Source organism: Sciurus carolinensis, chromosome X (genome assembly GCF_902686445.1).
Source record: "Sciurus carolinensis chromosome X, mSciCar1.2, whole genome shotgun sequence".
Taxonomy (NCBI): domain Eukaryota; kingdom Metazoa; phylum Chordata; class Mammalia; order Rodentia; family Sciuridae; genus Sciurus; species Sciurus carolinensis.
In genome coordinates, this window is record NC_062232.1 from 71,080,101 (window position 1) to 71,096,225 (window position 16,125).

A 16,125-nucleotide genomic window follows, 5' to 3' on the forward strand; every position below is an offset into this window, starting at 1 on the left:
TTTCATTTTCACTTTCTATCACTAAGAGCTTGATTATGATATGTCCTGGGAAAGACCTTGTTGAGATAAATTTTCCAGTTGATTTTTGAATTTCCAGTTCTTAGGTATTTGTAGTCTTCTCTAGGTGTTTTGGTCAGCTTTTTTGCTGCTGTAAGGAAAAGACCTGACAAGAACAACTTTAGAGGAAGAAAAGTATTTTGGGGCTCACAGTTTCAGAGATCTCAGTCCATAAAAGGCTAACTCCATTCTTCAGGGCTTGAGATGAGGCAGAACATCATAGTGGAAGGGTATGACAGAGGAAAGCAATTGGAAAACGTCACCAGGAAGAAAAGAGAGACATGATCAAGGACAAAGTATAAACCCCAAGGGTATGCCCCCATCAACACACTTCCTCCAGCCACAACCTACCTGCTTACAGTTAATCCCTATCAAAGGATTAACACACTGATTAGATTGTATTGTTTCACATAAGAGATATTGGGTGATAACTCATATCTAAATCGTTACACTAGTTTTGTAATATTTTCTGTTGTGATGTATTCTTTCTACCCCTTTGGCATTCATAAGTCACACATGAACACGAATAACTTGAATTTTCACTGTTTTAATGCTCCCCCAAAAGACCTTAATCTTTCTTAATTTCTCCTCCAACTGTACATTTTCAAATAGACTGTCTTCAAACTCACTAATTCTTTCTTCTGTTTGATCTGTCCTATTGGTATCTTACATCACATTTTTATTCTCTGTATTTTTCAGTCCAAGGATTTATGTTTGATATTTTTAATTACTATCATTGTTCTGTTACATTCTGTTAGATTATTGAATTATTAATGTGCTTTCTTGAAACTCAATGAGTTTCCATAAAATTTAATTTTTAAATTATCCACCTGAAACTTTGTCTATATTGGTTACTATTCAGTTACTTTCTGGTGCTTTATATGGACTATTTGATGAGGCCATGAAATAATAATATTGAAGACAGAATTAAGGACAGGTAGTTAATGTAGAAACAGGGGATCGGGTCAAATCAAGGAAATGAAGCCATGAAGCCATCTGTCTCTGGAAGTTGGAGACTGCCCCTGGAAGAATGGAATGTCAAGGATCTCTGGAGCTCATTGATTACCATATTTACCTGCCTTTATCAGGGACTGTAAGCAAGGAGCTGCTAATTAATGCTCCCTGGGCCCTTACCTGCCTGAATCATCTTGGCCCTCCCCCTGTCCATGGCTTCTCACTTAATGCAAAACCAGGCCTAGTCACGGTAGGCAGGAAGGAGAGATAAGGGGGGAGAGAACTGGAGAAAAAAAGAGACTTTAACCTATAAAAGATGTAGGGTGCGCTCACTTCTTGGGACTTTAGAACATCAGCCATGGCCCCCTTCTTCCTGCCTGGAGAAGTCTGTATTATTACCTTTAAATAAAATCTGCTTAATATGCTTGCCTTGGTGTGCTTCTGTAGTGTTCAATCTTCAACATTAGAAGGAGCAGAACTCATCACCATTAAACAGCAGTATCAATATTACCATATTATGTGTGGTATTATATGTACTATATAATATATCACATAATATGTATATTATATAAAATATGACAGCACATGTATATGTTATTTATAATATATGTGCCATATATGTTTAATATTATATAGAATATATGTATATATGTTATACAATATACAATATAATATAAATGCAAAATATATATAAATATATGTTATATATCATATAATATATAACCTCTCATATATGACACATAAATATCATATATACCATATATAATACATATTTTATATTTAATGTGATACATAATATAATATATATAACATGATATGCAATACACACTATAATATAATATACATATATTGTATATTATAAAACTATATTATTATAAAATGTATATGACTTAATGTATTATAGACAAATATAGAATTACTCTATATTATAAATTATTTACATGAGAAGTATACAATATTATATGCATTATATTTTTATCATGATCATATATCATATATTTTTGCATTTTATATGACAATGTGATATATTATACTATGAATTGCATTATACAAATATACATCAGATATTACATCCTATATTTCATATATATAGCAAATTTATGTATCACATTATATAATACAGTATATCTTATGTACTACAAACATATAATTCCATTGTTTACAATTTAGAAATTTAGATCTGCTATGATTCTGTCCTCATTGTCTTTTATTTTCTATTTATTTTCATCCAAGTCTTCTTATCTCCTTGTATGTGTATATCTGGTTATTTCTTATTGTGTGTTTGTTTATGCATTTTCAGTTATTTGTTGAAACAATTTCAGGCCTAATATGATATGATTATCCTACACTTAGAATTATTTTTCTTTATCAGTTTCTATAGAGTCCAAGGAAATATATAATAACATTTAATGATTATATTGATCTGAAATTAGATGAATATTCTGAGACCCTTTTTGCTTCTTGTTTACTTTTATACAGGCAAATTATAACCTCTGAGTCTGGAAGCAAATGAGCTGTGTTCACTAGTGCCACTGAGGTAGATGGTCTCTAAAATAGTGTCCAATTATTTCCTATACCTGGTTATGTGTTCCTTCTTTAATTATTGCCTCTTGACTTTGATTCACTTCAATTCTACCATATAGAATATGGTAAAAGAGATCAGATTTTAATTCTTAGATTAAGCTCAGTTCCAAGTAAACTGTTTTCTCTTTCTATTTCCTTTCCTCTCTGTCTCATTGAATCTTAAAGCAAACAAGCTGTCACGTTACTAATACACAAATGGAGTGATCTTCACGCAAAAAAATGAAGTCATTGGCCAATAGCCAGACAACTACAATGCAACCTGAGGAATATGAATAATGATAAAGGCGTGTATTTGAAAATCAATATTCTGATGTCTCCTAATAGCTTCTTGAGTGAGCATGAAAATGGATAGTCTTCTACTGGAGTATTGAGATTACCACAGTTCTAGTTTATACCTTCATTGTAGCTTTGGGAGAGTACTGTATAAGAGGCATATAGCTACTTCATATGCAAATTCTTGATAAATTTTAAGGTAGTAAAAGGTTAGTTGTTTTAAGACATTACTTTAAGGCCACTTTTCTAATCATAATATATAACTACTATGGTCTCATGTCAAACCTGCATATCATTCCCTACCACCTGGGAAGTTGTCAAAAGTTATTAGTTACTTCACAGCTGTCCTACAAGTTTCAGCATGAAGTTTCAGAAGAAAGGGACTCCTAAGAATGAGAACAGAAACAATAATCAATGTTGGCATGGAGCTGGGGAAAAGGCACACTTTTACATTGCTGGTGGAGTTGCAAATTGGTACAGCCAATCTGGAAAGCAGTGTGGAGAAATCTCAGAAAACTTGGAATGGACCCACCTTTTGACCCAGTTATCCCACTCCTCGTTTTATACCCAAAGGACTTAAAATTAGCATAATACAGTAAAGCACTCAAGTCAATGTTTGCAGCAACTCAATTCACAATAGCTAGATTATGGAACCAACCTAGATGCCCTTAAACAGAAGAATGGATAAAGAAACTGTGGTATATGTACACAATGGAATATTATACTGTCAAAAGAAAAATAATATTATGGCATTTGCAAATAAATGGATGGAATTGGAGAATAGAATTAGATGGAGATGGAATTAGAATGCTAAGTGAAATAAGCCAATTCCAAAAAAACAAAGGTTGAATGTTTTCCCTGATAAGTGGATGATGATATATAATGGGGGTGGGGGTGGGGGTGAGAGAAGAATGGAGGAACTTTAGATTATGTAGATGCAAATGAGAGCAGAGGGTGGTATGAAAAATGGTGGAATGAGACAGACACCATTACCCTATTTACATGTATGATTACACAACCATAGAAATGTAAGATGTACCCCATTTGTGTAAAATGAATTAAAATGCAGTTTGTAAAAATAAAAAAATAATTAAAAAAAAAAAAAAGAGCTCACTTCCCTGGACCTACAGCTAGGTAGGTAGGTAGGTTGATAGAAGATAGATATAAAAATACATGGACAGACATATGATATACAGATAGATGATAGATGATAGATAGTAGATAAATAGATTGCTAGATAATAGATAAATGATACAAACTGGTTATGTACCTCATTTTATACTATTTCCTCAGGAGACTAGCAATTTGCTATTATCAGATTTTCTTCTGTATAAAACTAATCGTAGTTCTTCATCTCCCTAATTTGTATTAATAGTTTTGAAATCTGCTACTCATTGCAAACCAGAGTTATAGACAGAATTATATCTATGATCCCATAAATATTAAATTTCTTGATTCTTAAATATAGATAATACAAAGTTATGTTTCCTTTTTTATTTCATAGTTTAATATAAGACTGTGACTTTTCAAAACTGTACATGGAATGAATGTTCCTTAAAGAAAAATTTACTCGAATACATAAATCCCAATTGGGCTTTATTTTAAAGAGACTACTTAAGGTCATGCAATAAACATTCCACAAATGATAAAGTCCATGTTTTGATCAATGTAGAATTTCTATTTGTACAACTGTTGCATATGTTCATTCATTTTTGCACATGCTTTCAACAGAACTAATATTAATATTCAGAAAAACAAATATATTTTTCTGTGTGCATATCCTTTATGAATTATATATTACTCTCTGCTAACTTCAGGGCCAATACTGAAATTCAAGACATGAATATCTATTTCCCTATCTTTGCTCAAGGAAACAGCTTATATTGTTGCATACCATAGGTGCTACACTTCAGTGGTTATAATGTGATTTCAATGAGCAAAGTTTAAGTCTTTTGAGATTCTCTGCAGATAAATAGAGTACAATATAAATGCAAATAGAAGTTTCATTCATTTTTAAATCTGGGAAATGAATTCAAAGATGACCTTACACATTTTTTGAAAGTTATAACATATTATTTTAGTGTTTTTATTTTGAAGTCTAACTTATTTAATGCAAACTGTCTACGCTTTATGACTCATGTTTATATAATTTAATAAAATTTATCTGAAATTTTTATTCTACATAAAAATTTACAACATGGAATTTTCTCTGGTTTGTCAAAGTGTTACCTATAAATTACTACCTTCTTTTTCTAATACTTTTGAGATATATAGCATGAAACTTCTACTGACATAGTTTAGGTTTCAGCACACTACATTCAGGTGATGTATCATTTTGTGGAGTGAAACAAAAAGATTTCTGTTTCTATATTAAGAATATTTTAAATTCAGAATTTAACTGATCATTGATTAATATTTAGTCACAGGGCACAATGTATATACATGGATAAATATTTGCAATGATAACAGATTATAGACTATGTAAATTTTACTCTTTCAACAAAAAGAAAAACATGCTAATATGCTCTCTGAGAAAATGAAATTGAGGACAGTATTTCTTCTTTTGGATGCTAATATTATATAAGACAATATTTGCCTTGATTTCTAAAATTTTAATGAGATCCTTAAAGAAGCAGAATTTCAAATTTTTATATATATATATATATATATATATATGTATTTAAGTGGGAAATGAAAGACTTGCCTTTTATATACATTGTTATGCAATTCTAAAATATATAAAGATACCAGTGTAATTATGGTTGAAGAATTTTGATAGATACATAGTTAAATTTTCCTAATATTACTATTAATTTTTCATTCCCTTATTGAACTTATGTTTTGCTATTCATTATTGTAATGATGGGGAAAATTAGCTGAATTAGTTCAGAAGCTGACACAAAGAAATTCAGTGTCTTGCTGTAGATTTCAATAATTTTTAATGTATTGAATATCTACTAATCAACATTTTATAACATGCATCTGTTTTTCACATTTGATGATTTAGGTATTAGGGGATCAAAACTGGATGTAGCTAGACTCAGTGGTGCACACCTGTAATCCCAGCAGCTCAGAAAGCTGAGGCTGGAGGATTGGAATTTCAAAGCCAGTCTCAGCAATTTAGCAAGGTAATAAGCAACTTGGTGAGACCCTGTCTCAAAAAATAAAAAGGGCTGAAGATGCAACTTAGTGGTTGAAGACTCCTAGGTTCAAGCCTCCATGCGGGAAAAACAAACAAAAACTGGATGTAAATCTAAACCAAATGCTAAACAGGTTTTTAATGTCTATGTTTCAGGAATTTTCATGTTCTACCAACTGGACTCAACTTATTATAAGTAATTATGCTCATCTTAATTTGAGATGATTCTGTTTGAATTAAAATAGGTATATAAGTAAGGAACTAAATGTTATTTGTCACTGACCGGGTGATGTTTCCTGAGTTTCTCTAACCAGGAAGGGAGAGGATTGGAAATAAGACAAATACAAAATATAGAGAAAGCGGGACTCAAGGACCAACCAAACTCCTGTTGAGGAAGAGACTGGCCACCAACAGGCGCACATTTATAGTTAAAATATCAAAAGGATTTACCCTGAGAAATATTCTTCAAGATAAACAAAATGAAGTTATGAGCAAAAACAGGCAAATTAAAACTTATCAGCTTGTGCCCATAACTCTTCTAACCTCTAGATAGCTGGCATTTGAACCCATGGCCATGAATCAATAAATTCTGTGAGCTGCACAGAATCCCCTTTGAATAGGGCATCACCAGCAACTGAGTTGGCAAGTTTTCACAAAGAATTCTCAGAAGGGAATCGTACATGCCTTGGGATGGTTCAAAAACACCTGTAATTCATTTGCCGCTCTCAACAGTTATTCGTATATTTCAAGATATTTTAAAATTGTTATGAAGCATTGAGGAACATATAAAGTAACTATAAACAATGCCTGAAATATTTCTATATTAGATCATTTAATTATAAGCACCCTCTTGAACTCTAATCCTACAGAAGAAGGGTATTGGAAAAAAGTTTTTGTAATCTAGTAATGAAAAAATAACCTAGGTTCCAATGTGGGGAATGCTTAGTTATAATGATTATTTTTATTTACTATTCAATCATCTTCTAAATTGTAGCTGGCACAATTAAAGTTGAGAAAACCCAAAGACATCATTTTTGTTTGCTTGTCAATTTCAATGTTTTCTGACCAGGTTCAGATGGGATATTGCAACATGTTGTTTTGATAGGATCATGAAAGACTACCAACTGGACATTTGAAGGGGGTACATATTTCTTTATAAATTTTCTCTACCAAAAGGAGGACAATTCATTTTCTGTTTACCGTATCAGTACTTCTCAGAATAATTTGTATGAAATAATTGATCTTAAATGAGAATTTGAACAAATAAATTCACCTGTTTTGATTTTTAATTTTATTCTTTACTATCTATGTGATATAAAACATTAATTTTAAGATCTCATACATGCTTACACATGTGCAATGACTAGTTAGTGACCTGGTTTGCTATTCTGTACCTTAGCCCTTAATTATAGATGTATATTCTACCCTTGGAAATTATAAAGGACTGTATTTGAAACTTGCAATATATTTTATGAAGTTGGACCAAAATTTTGTCATATGCACTTAAAATATAAGGTTTCTAACAAAGTGAAAATTATTTCTCAGTAACCCTTGATATTTTAGAATTATATAAATGTAACCTGTGTATATGTGTTTGTGTGTATGTGTGTGTGTGTGTGTGTATACATATGTGCATATACATATATATATGTGACATGAATATGTGCACTGGGAAATTTTTTCTAAACTAAGCCAAATAGATGTTAACAAACATCCTATTTTATATGCCTGAGGAAATAATGTTTCATTTATTTTTCTAGTATACCAGTTAAATGAAACATTTTTAATGTGATGTTTATATCTAACTGTTGTACATTATGTTTGTGCACATATATGATATACTTATTCTCTTTAGGGAAATAATTTTAGTTCAGAATTCGTTGATGACTCAGCTTGATCCATACTGAAGGCAATTTATTTTTATCTTGATGAATGAGTAGAATTATCACTTCTTCAGATACAGAGTATTTCCAATTTAGTGTTTGACATTTTTGTCAGGTTCTACTTACTATTTTTAGTTTCAATTTGAGTTTCAAAACATGAACCAAATAATTAGGTGCACATCATTCCCTAAGAGAATTAAAAGTATTGATACAACAAATTTGCAATATTCACTTGAGGCAAAATTTTGTGCAGGCATCATTTTTCCCCATTACTTTTCATTGTAACATTTCATCTTGAGGGAAAATACTAAATAAGTGAAAAATCTCAAAATTATTATTTTTATAGATCATTTTACAAGTTGCATGAGACTTAGAATTGCACAATTATAAGCTCAACCATTTTGCTACACTAATCATCTGAGGTTCTGTTTAGGAGGAGGAAACAACTGCTGGAGAAGGTTCAATCATGAATTCCTATTTTTTCTTTAATAACTACATGTCTTGAAATTAGACAGACAGAGGATTAAAGGAGATTGGAGTAGGTGCAGCTGGGAATTATTAACTATATGTAATTTAAAAGAATATGAAAAGCAGAAAGCATATTATGTCACTGGTCTAGCTCTAGATAGTTTGTCAATCAGACTCTAAGATTGGTAAGGAATTTTTTATCCTCTTTGGAGTTTGGACTTGCACTATTTTTAGATGAACATGTGGAAGTTTTTTATATTGTACTCTGATATGACATTTCAAAATTAGACTCAATCTCACAGTGAGTAGGGGAAAGCATAGCCTAATTGGTAACTTAATTCTTAATCAAAGATGAAAATGAAGATAAAAATATATTGAGATATTTATTCTTTTCTACTACTTTTTCTGACTCATGTACTCAGAATCGAATTAGCTCATTATTCAACTACTTAATAGTACTATTATTTTTTGTTTTGTTTTTAAGAATAGCAAACATGGATTCTTCATGAATGATTATAACAGGGTGGTTTTACACATTAGCATTTTCAAGCAGCTTTCTATTTTATTTCATTATTTTCCTTACCAGATAATTTTTCTACAAATGTCACTTCAGTTTGGAATTATCTGAACACTTCCCAGAGGGAAAAATAAAGCAGATCAAAGTTATGTGTCTTACAAACAAACAACCTCCAATTAGGTTATTGAATATGTAAGGAGGAAAAAAAATACATTTTTCTCACTTACATAAGAATCTAGGAGGGTGAAAATAGAATACCTTACGTCTGTAGCTGAAAGAATATGTCTAATTAAAAATGTATTCTCAACATGGAATTTCAGATTAATTTTAATTAATTTTTGAAATATATAGTCACTTAAATTATGTTGTCAACACTTGTTCAAGGGATGCAAGTTAAAGATGTGTTTGCACATCAAATAAGCATATGCTATACTTATCAGATAAATAAATTATTAAGATTCCAACCTGCATTACTATTTACTATTAATCATCATGATTTTCAATAAACACATTTATGAAATCTTTTTTTTTAAATTATATACTCTCAATCTAACATATTTTGTTTAGCCTATATTTAAACAGTTTTATTGTTCAAAGTTTCTTGCATAGCTAATCATTTACTATCTAAACTATCTTCATAATGACTTCTTAATTTTTCTCTAAGAATTGTATATTTAATGAAAATTATTATTTGATGATTTCTTTTAGCCACAAGAATCCTCATTTTGTATTTATTCTTTACAAATATGATAGTCAAACTATAGAAAGGAATGTGAATGTTATGAGTCAATTTATTAATTCTACCTGTGGAAAAAATAACAAATTAGAGCATCAAGGTAAAACATTACCAGAAGTACCTGAGGCCAAAGCAAACCCACTACCAAAGGAAAACAAAAATGTTAAGTCTGTGGTGGACAGACCTTAGAATGACTGCAAAAATACCCACTTCCTGGTATGCTCACAATTGAATAATTTCCTTTCCATAAATGTAGGACCTGTAATGTCCTTCTAAATAATAAAATATGACAAAGCAATGGGATTGATGGATGTTACACTCATGATAATGTTATGATATATATGACTCCAGTTTGCTGGCTTTTTTCCTTTTGGGCTTTGAAGAAGTAAGCTGCTATGTCGTAAGAGCACCTATGGAGAAGGACACACAGTAAAAAAATTATAACCTCCTTGAACTAAGAGTGGCATCCACTGGTGTCCACCAAGAAATTAGAAACTTCCAGTCATAAAATCGCAAGGAAATAAATTATTCTAAAAACCTGAGTGATCTTGGAAGTGGATCTGTCTACAGTTAAGCATTTAGATGAGAACCCAACCATGGTCAACACGTTGATTGCAATCTGTGGAAGACATAGTGAAACTGGAGTTTCTTTTTTGCTGGTTGTTGGTGTCTGCAGAAGTTACAAGCCTCTGAAGCCAAAAAAATGTGTTGCAACTCTTAATGGTGGGGTATACATGCCAGTGTTGAAGCAGATCCCAACATCTCACTGCCATCTTCTTTCCTGATTCTCGTCTCACAAATCCAAGGAAAGAAGTTCACAGACAATGGAAGGTAAATGTGACAGGAGATAGATTTATTCAAGAGTAGAAACAGAACTTTCACAGGGTCAGAGGGGACCCGATAGCAGGTAGTCTGTGAGTGTGCTCGTCTAGGGGTTTGTATAGCACTTAGGTCAATGCTAGTGGTCCAAATTTATGCTAATTAGGATTTGGAAAAGTACTGACACTGTTGTTTAACCCTTGGGTTTGAACTTTCATTCAGGTCTACCCCAGTTCCATTTTCTCACTGCTTGCCTACAATCCCAGTTTCCCAGGAGGTGAAAGTTGGCAGATCATGGATACTTGGCAGTTTGGAACTGCAGCACTGTGGAGCTGACCTCTGCACAAATTCCAGCCCAGCCACCACAGTGTGAAACGTCCTTATACCTGGCTTGCCTCCTCCCTGGCTTGTTGTGCCTCAGGCCCATGCCAGCATGGCTGGATCTGCACTGCAGTGGCCCATGGGTATGCACAGCACCCAGAACATCTTCTTGCATTTGGTTAGGAAAGCAGCTGGTAGTTGGCCCTGTGCCAGGTGTGCTCCAGTCTTCCTGAGGCAGCTGCTCCATACTGCTGCTCCTGGAAGATGGGCTTGGATTTGATAATAAGCTGTACATAGACTCTTAACTCACCGAATCTGTAAGAATGTAAACATTTATTGTTTAAATTTGCTAAATTCATGGTAACTTCTTATGAAGCAAGAGAAAACTAATACAGGAGGTGGAATGATTAACGTACACGTCATCTACCATATTTATCTTTTTTGTGGTGAAAAAATGCAAATCTACTCTTAGCAAATTTCAAATATACTATACATTATTGTTAACTATATTCACCATGCTGTGCAATGATCACTAGAAATGATTTTTCTTGTATAACTGAAATATTTAATCTTTGAACAATATTTCCTCTTTCCCCAATTCAGCCTCTCATCCCCAGTTTCTGGTAACTAACATAATACTCTCTATTTTCATATGTTCAACTTTGTAAAAATATGTCATGTTAAGCAAGATAAGCCATAGTCAAAAAGTCAGGGATTTTATATTTTCTCTCAAATATGGAAGTTAGAGGGAAAAAAGAAAGAAAGAAAAAGATTCTTTAAAAGTACCAAAAATATACCTGTAGAGTAGAGGTTGGAGATAAGGGGGAGGGAGCAGAAAAGGAGAAAGGAGGTACTGGAGAATGAAATTCATCAAACTATGTTATATGCATGTACAAATATGTCAAAATGAATCCCACTGTTATGTATAATTATAATGCACTGATAAAAAAATAGAAAACAAACAAATAGTAGATCTAATCACAAGGCTTATTCAATCACTGCTCTAATCTCCTTTAGAAGTTCTGGTTCTACTGAAAATAAACTATATTTTTAACACACACACACATATACACACACCAAAAAGATAATGTTTTGTGATAGTTTAATATAATGAAAGACAGTCAGGAACATATCCTTTTTCATAATGATAGTAATGATAATGCATATTTTCTCAAATATTAAAATTAATTCAAGTTTATGTTCACAAAATATCAGAATACTATCAGAAGAAATGAAAAATAGGCAATTGCATACTCTATTAACAAAAGTTTAAATATCAAGAAGATGGTATTATGTCTCTAAACTTTTACCTGTTCTTCAATTCATAAAAGTGATAGCATTAAACTGTATATAAATTTGTTGCTTGAATAATTTTACATTTTACAACATCATTTTCATATGCAGGAAAACCCTTACAAAACAAATGTTAAGCCCTCATAGTAGGTAAATGCTAATTCTTCAAATCAATACATACTTAACATTCATAATTTGATTCTCAATGTTACTATTTTTACACTCTGAATAAAAGATATATGTCAATTAAATAATAGTTTATGACTCCTTATTTTATAAATTTTATTACTTGTCAAATCAGAGTCCTGGTACAGAATTAGGCAGATTATTTTTAATGTAGTAAAATAGAAATTGCTTATTTGGGAGATATCTAAAGACATTTGTAATAGAGTTTTTTTTTTGGCAAGTGATATTTTTATTAAAATATTACTTTATAAATGTGAAAAATGAAATTATTCAAAATGTTCAATAGTACCACTACTTTTTTGGACTATATTCAATTTTAAGTTTTGAAATGAATAAAGGCAGAAAATCATCTCTAAATGAGAAAATAATTAGGTTATCCATGTCATTTGGTGGTAGTCCATCCTTGTATTCACAGCTTGAAATGCTTCAACTTACCTAGAAACCCATATTTTCCAGAATGATGCATGAGGAAACACATGACTATCTGTTCTACGTAAATTGCTAAAGTCTGGTAGAAAGTTTGCAAGAAAGTCAAATTACAAATAAATTCAAATCATTTCTCTGACATTATTCTCTACCTTTCCTGGAAGAAACTCACTTGGTTACTATTGCATTGCCTCTTATTTGGTTTCAGAGCCCCACTGCCCCTGGCTTATATCCAAAAATTGATGGTCCAAATATACTAGTACATGTAACAACCAGTTACATGGAGAGAGAGACAGTCACAACGAGTATCCTGATGATCTGCCTTATCAGCTGCATGTGAAGGTAGATAGGTACCATGCGGAATAAGGAAAGTATGTGATGTTGGGAAGCAATTATAGTGTTTGCTAAGGAGATTGTGTGCCATTACTGATGAGTGTAATTTACCTAATGAATTGTATAGAAATATTTCTGTAAAAGTTGAAGAGATTAAAATGACTTTTTTTTAAAACAATATCATTGCTTCAATAATTCTTGAAGACATAATTCGTTCTGTTCATTTCTTTCTTTCTTTTTTTTTTTTTTTTTTTTTTTTTAAGATAGGGTTTCACTAAATTGCTAAGGGTGGGTTTGAACTTGTGTTCCTCCTGCCTCCGACTCCTGAGCCTCTGGGATTACAGGTGTATGCAACTGTTCCTGGATAATCTTGTTTGCTTTAAATAAATTCTTAGTGTAAAATGAATTTTGACATCTGACCTTTGGCCTAATTAGAAAAAAAAAAGAGGTTTTAGAGGATTTTGATGCCTGAAATGATTTAAAACACATTTTTTTTTAACTTTTTGTACTTTTTGTAATTCTGGTTTTGAAATAATGGAAAGCTTTTATGTTTGTATTTGGCACACAAGAAAAGCCAATTACCCTAAGAGCCAGGGCAGAGCAAGGAAGCCTGCTGCTTTGTCTGTAGCTGCTCCTGCTGTTGCTGCTGCTACTGCTGCTGCTGCTGCTACTTCCTCAGTTCCATATGATACTCATGTGCTCAAATTCAAGTCAGGAGTGACTGCGGGGAAGGTCCATTCCTAAACAACCCCCTTCTTCTCTAGCTTATAATAGTGAAAGAAAGACTGAAGGAGGAGGAAATCAAATGTGGGAAGGGAACCAGGAAAAGAACATAAGTGCACTGAGGAAAGTGAGGAGGGAACTCAGGTCCAGTTAATTCACACCTGACCTAGAACCACAGCTACTAGTCCCTTGGATGGATGGGATCTAGCAGTGGGTGCACTGGAACCCTGGGTTCTTGGAATCTGGGAGGGCTCAAGGTAAACCGCCTTCTTATGAGCAAAGCAATAGTTCTAGCACCAGCACTGCTCAAATGTGCTTATCTCTGTGTCACTGAACTTGGTCCTGAGAGTATTTATTTATTTACTTAATTTATTATTTTTTAAAATTATCTCTAGTGTTTATCTCAATATAGTTAGAACATGCTTCTGAAAATTAGATGTTGAACTGGTTTGATCATTTTTTTAATTTTAAAAAAATTTTAAATTAGTTATACATGACAGCAGAATGCATTCCAACTCATTGTACACAAACAGAACACAATTTTTCATTTTTCTGGTTATACACGATGCAGAGTCACAGCATTCATGCAATCATACATATTACATAATATGTACATAATGTCTCATTCCACTATCATTCCCAACCCATAATCCCTCCCGTCCCCTCACTTCACTCTGCCCAATCAACAGTTCCTCTGTTCTTTCCTTGCCACCCCATTATGGATCAGCATCCACTTATCAGAGAAAATATTGGGCCTTTGATTCTGGGGATTGTCTTACTTCATTTAGTATGATATTCTCTAGTTCCATACATTTACCTGCAAATGCCATAATTTCTTTCTTCTTTAAGGCTAAGTAATATTCCATTGTGCATACATACCACAGTTTCTTTATCCATTCATCTGTTGAAGGATATCTAGGTTAGTTCCACAGTTTAGCTATTGTGAATTGAGCAGCTATAAACATTGATGTTGTCGTGTCACAGTAGTATGCTGATTTTAAGTCCTTTGGGTATGAACAGAGGAGTGAAATAGCTGGGGCAAATGGTGGTTCCATTCCAGGTTTTCTAAGGAATCTCCATACTGCTTTCCAGAGTGGTTGCACCAATTTGCAGTCCCATCAGCAATGTGTGAGTGTACCTTTTCCCCCACATCCTCACCAATATCTATTGTTGCTTATATTCTTGGTAATTGACATCCTGAATGGAATGAGATGAAATCTTACAGTAGTTTTGATTTGGATTTCTCTAATTATTATAGATGTTGAACACTTTTTCACATATTTATCAATTGCCTGTATATCTTCTTCTATGAAGTGTCTACCCAGTTCCTTAACCCATTTAGTGATTAGGTTATTTATACTTTTGATGTTAAGTTTTTGGAGTTCTTTATAAATTCTGGAGATTATTGCTCTGTATGAAGTGTGTGTGGAAAAGATATTTTCTCACTCTGTTGGCTCTCTCTTCACATTATTGATTGTTTCCTTTGCTGAGAAGAAATTTTTAAGTTTGAATCCATCCCATTTATTGATTCTTGCTTTTATTTCTACACTTTGGGAGTCTTGTTGAGGAAGTCTAGTTCTAAGTTGACATGATGAAGAGTTGGGCGTACTTTTTTCTTTTATTTGGTGCAGGGTCTCTGATCTAATTCCGAGGTCCTTGATCCATTTTGAGTTGGGTTTTGTGCAGGGTGAGAGATAGAGGTTTAATTTCATTTTACTGCATATGGATTTTCAGTTTTGTGAGCACCATTTGTTGAACAGGCTATCTTTTCTCCATTGTATATTTTTGGCACCTTTGTCTAGTATGAGATAACTGTACTTATGTGGGTATGTCTTTGTGTCTTCTATATTCTCTACCATTGGTCTACCTGCCTATTTTGGTACCTATATCATGCTGTTTTTTTTACTATTGCTCTGTGGTGTAGTTTAAGGTCTGGTATTGCTTCACTCTTCCTGCTTGGTATTGCTTTGGCTATTGTGGGTCTCTTGTTTTTCCAGATGAATTTCATGATAGCTCTATTTCTATGAGGTACATCATTGGTATTTTCATTGGAATTCTATTGAATCTAAATAGCGCTTTTGGTAGTATGGCCATTTTGACAATATTAATTCTGACTATCCAAAAACATGGAAAATCTTCTAATGTTTTTTTAAATTTCTTTCTTTAGTTTTTAATTTTGTTTACTGTTCCTTCATTTCAAGGATTTCTGTTTGTTTTTTCAGAATTCCTATCTTTTTTTTGAAGTAATCTTTTTATTCCTGCATTTCCTCTTGTGGTTCTTTATTGAAGTGATCTTTTGTTGCCTGCATTTGCTTTCTTGTATCATCTATTACTTCACAGATCATTTTTATTATGTACATTCTGAACTTCTCCTCTGACATTTCTTCTACTGTGCTGGCAATCAATTCTATTA